Genomic DNA, 4,770 nt, shown 5'->3' on the forward strand with positions numbered 1-4,770 from the left:
TCGATCATTTAGTTTGTAGATATATATGAGTAAATTATCCTTATAAAATTTTGTTCAAATTGAAAATCGTTAAGAGATTCATAAATGTGATTTATTCATTATGAACTTGAACGGTTCATGTTTGACAATTTTGGTGATTTGATCCGTTCACTAATTTGATTTATTTTGATACTTTAATCTTTACCAAATTGACTAAAAATTTGTACAAGTAATCTACTTATATAGACCTAAAATCTAAACAGTTGAGATGAAAAATATAATTAAAAAATATGTCTAATTAACAATTAAGTCTTTAGTATTCAACAAGATGGTCTTTATTGAAAAACTTCACTACTCTTTCCCGCAGGATTCTTATTTCCTTGGAGATGACAGTTCTAACCAGTAAGTTTATGGCTATCTTTATTTCGTCTGATGCATTCTCACCATATCAGAGAACCCATGCCACATCACTCATTGACAATGTTGATAATTCTTTTAGGTGGGTCATCATATTTGGATACCATTGACTGTGATCTGGATCGAAACATGGATTTTGGCTATTGATTTGTTTTTTTTTTTGTACTTTCAGGTCATTGAAGGCAACTATGTTAGATTCCAATCTCAGTTTTGTTACCTCAGAGCTTGTCCAATTTACACTAATTTGCCTTATTACAAAACTAAAGATGGAGTTTATAAAGATGCCTCGGTTGATGGTAGAATTGTTTCTCCCACCTTGATGTGGGTGGAAGCTCTAGATCTTGTACTCGATAAGTTTTCGAAATTAAATTTGGATTTTGGGAAGATCATTGTTGTTTCCGATAGTGGGCAGCAACATGGTAGTGTATATTGGAAGAGTGGGAGTTCCTCAATCTTGTCATCATTCCCAACTGTTTCTTCTTTAAAAATTATTACTACGTGACATAAAAATATATCACTCAGTTTCATATATAATATATTAAACAACATATTTTTCAAATGATTAATCGAATTCAAATATATAAGTGATAGTGAGTTTATGGTGAAAACAAAGATAAAAAATAGTGTAAAGATTAAAAGAAAGTGTAAAGTTAGAAAACAGAAAGAAAGGTTAGAAAAGTGAAGGAAATAAAAAATAAAACAAAAGTGTGATCGTGTTTCAAACAGAAAATCACCCTAATTCATGCACAAGGGGAAGCTCTCTCACTATACTCGGCTCGTAAAACTCGCACATTGTAACTGGATTGGGAGCCCTGTGATTGTTAGGTCTCTAGGTACAGGCCTTCTGAGCCTATAGCCAGGGCCGCGTCCCAACTTACAGGTTCATGGGCTTATGAAAGATTCACAGGTCCTCTGATCAAGAAGATATATGAGACACAACCAGAAATTTATAACAACACCGAGAGGATTTCTCGTTAGTTCTTTTTTGGCGTCTCTTCTAATTGGGGGATATGCCTGCATTGATGAAACTGATGATGCAGGGATGAATTCAACTTGATCGATATAAAAGAAAGGACCTGGTCTAATGTAATATTCGAGGTCTGTTATTATCACAGTAATTTTCTGCTAACTCCATTTGTGATCCATTCTAAGTTCTGTCTTAAGTATTTCCTAAGAGTGTTATAATCAATAGACCTTTTCCAGTTGATTAATTGTTATTGATTTGCTTTCATTGGAGGCCACTGCCCCTGGTCTGGAGGATAAACTTGGAAAGTTAGCTCCTGCTTATGCCGTTGCCGGTCACATTGCTCCCTAGCTATTTAGTGGAGAGGTAAATCTTTCTTCATGTTTGTTTTCCAGGCAACTAGAGCTCATACCTTCACTTGTTTTTCCTTTTATTTCGTAAAGTTACGTGAGAAAGCTGAAGCTTATATGAATTTTTATGGTACAAGTGCAAGTTGTTAATTATTGAATTGTGTTGTGCACAGTATGCTACTTCAATGGATCACAAAATAAAACAAGAGTTACACTGCCATAGTAACTAAAGTTATATTCTTTGATGGCTTTAAAAAATTGAGAAATTCCATGTACCACTGCTTGTGATGAGTCTTTCATCTGGCTAGCATCTCTGTTGTTTGGGTCTTTCGCCGTATTTTTTCTCAAGAGGAAGTTTTAACGGGTGTGTCTAAGTAGCAAATATAGCAACCCCTATATTAGTTAAGAAAAGAGAAAACAAAAAGGAAATGGACTAATTGGAAACATTATTGAGAAGTACATCCAGTCTTTGAAATGATAACCTAAGAGCCCACTGATATTCTCTTATGTTTCCCCTCTTTAACTTTGTTGACAAATATAAATTCAACAAGGATTGTTTGGTTATTCAGTGTTCAGGAGACAATCCTAACAGCTTAGCAGGTGCTTGATTTTCTTATTTTCAAAATGGATCGTTTATAGAACTGCTTTCTGTTGCTAATTTAGTTCATTGAACTGGTAAATTCTCATTAGCTTCCCAAAAAATTCTGCTGTTTTTTTTGTGCTGACTTGATGCTTTCATGTGGTGGGGGGCTGTCCCATGTCTTTCTTGTTTTTCTTAAATCCTTAATAGCTGAGAGTGCAATTTTTGACATGCAGGCTTGACCTTAAGTACCCCAGGGGATCTTGGATTGAGTCTTGGCACAAGTGATACTGCAAGTATAAATTGTTATGTCTGCTTGGTAATATCTTTTTCTATTTCGTTTTCTTTTCTCTTTCTGCCGTAGGTAGATTAGAGAAAAATATGAGTGATGGAAGAGAGATGAGAGTTTTCTGAAAGAGAAAGAAAATGCTACAAATTTATGGCAGCCATTGAAATTGATTATATGTGCATGAACTCGTGACCATAATCTCAATTATTTCTTCCTAACAATTGACTGTTCAAGTTTCCCAGTCTTTCTTCTCACTAATTTCTTCTGTTGTACTCGTCTTATCGCTGTTGCTCAGCTCTTCGGTATTACATATGATCCTCAACCTAGATTGGAAGGACATGTTTTTCCTAATCCTGTTGACCCCAAAAAGCTACATGGTGATGTTGTGTTACAAGAACGGGTCTCTAACTCGTGAAGGTAGTACTATATGCTGGTATGTGTCCCAACAAATAGAAATGGAGATGTGTATACTTGTTATTTAGTATGTCCAAACTCTTTATTTCAGATATCTGGGACCGATTTTGCGAAAGTTCTTGGGAGAGATACGACCACTATCTTCAACATGCCAGGCCCCTAAATGGTTAGTATGTGATTTCTCTGAACTGCTTTCTTTTTGGGATCATTGTTTTTTGTTCTCCATTTTACAGTCCAAGTTTCCTGCTACAGCTGGAAAGATGGGTTTCTACTACAAGGAGCATAAAATTACTCCCCGACTTCCAGGTGGGATTCTCTTTTGTTATTATTTTGTCAATTTTACACTCAAAAACTTATCCTGCTTGTAGTTGGAGAACATCGCTTCGTTCTGGAAAATTTTACCGGTGACACTTTGGAGGGTGTTACTGTAAGCGAAGTGGATCAGCATTTTGACCCAGTTTATGATGAGGTATGATGTTTAAGATAGCAATTGTTCACATGTAGATAAAAACTACATGAACTCTTCCTAAGAGAGACTAGTTCACTGAATTTAGGCTCGGGCAGTAGTAGAGGCTCTTCATGTCAATGTGAGGCCATGCAGAAAGGTTTGGGATGCCTTCTCCTCCACAACGAATAATTGCAACTGGTGGTGCATCAGTGAATCGTTGCTTCCTCTACATGGCAGCATGCGTATTTGGATGTGAGGTGTACACAGTTCGTAGATCCGGTAAGCATTGTACATCCTATGGTGTCATTTTTATCTTTCTAGTTACATTGGAGTCTAGAATACTCAACAAAGCTGATTCCTTTGATACAAGAGTACTACAAACCACACCAGAAGAAGACTTACGAAACAAAGAATCAGACGGATGCTCTTTTTGATACTAGTGTGTAGCGTCCTGCTTTAGAAGTCGAGGCTTTCTTGATGGAGATAATCATTTTAACTTGCTAGTTTTGTTTCTTTCTTCCCTTTTACACAGATTCAGCTTCTCTTGGAGCTGCATTGAGGGCAGCTCCTGGTTGGCTATGCAGCACAAATGGTACTTTTGTGCCCATCTCTCGCTTGTATGACAAGAAGAGTGGAAATACATCTCTCAAGTGCAAACTTGAAGCGATTTCAGACATAAACTTGGTGGACAAGTATGCATTGATGGTGAAGAAGAGACTTGAAATAGAGAACATCCTGGTAGAAAAATTCGGACGCATGTAAAATATCAGATGGCATGCGGTGCATTCAACGTAACACTTTCAGAGTTCAAATTCTTGGTGTAATGCATCGAGGGCTCTGTTTTCATAGCACGCTTCAAGGTTTGAGAAAGTTAACCCTCATGTGTAATGTAATGAACTAATGATACACCATAGTGCCCAAAATTTGACGATAAACTAGGAGATCTTTGAGGCAAGACATCATCTTTTGGTAAATGAGGACAAGCATTTATACAAGGTGATCAGTTTTGAGAACAAAATATAGTCTTGGTTAAAGTACCTTTTACAGCCCTAATCTTAATCAATATCTGCGGTGAAGTAGTGAAACCAGATTTTGCGTAGCCGGAGCCCGGAGCAATCACTCCACCGAAGAATGAAACCTTTAAAATCCTTATGCTCGAGTGATTGATGCTATCTACAGTGGAATTACAAACGACGAGAGTATTCAGTATAATGATTTAGTTGCCTGCTACAGAATGCAGCATTTTTGAAAATCCCATGAGAATTGTATTAAGATACCAGCATAACAATTGCTAGTTGTTTTAGGCACCAAGCATGCACGATATATTTT

At 36.7% G+C, this 4,770-nt stretch overlaps 1 pseudogene; it reads left to right on the forward strand.

Annotated features, from left to right (window-relative positions):
- Positions 1-307: 307 nt before the first annotated feature.
- LOC126795801 (xylulose kinase 2-like) lies at positions 308-4,203 on the forward strand (annotated as a pseudogene).
- The last annotated feature ends 567 nt before the right edge of the window (positions 4,204-4,770 follow it).

This window comes from Argentina anserina, chromosome 5 (assembly GCF_933775445.1).
Source record: "Argentina anserina chromosome 5, drPotAnse1.1, whole genome shotgun sequence".
NCBI classification, from domain to species: Eukaryota; Viridiplantae; Streptophyta; class Magnoliopsida; order Rosales; family Rosaceae; genus Argentina; species Argentina anserina.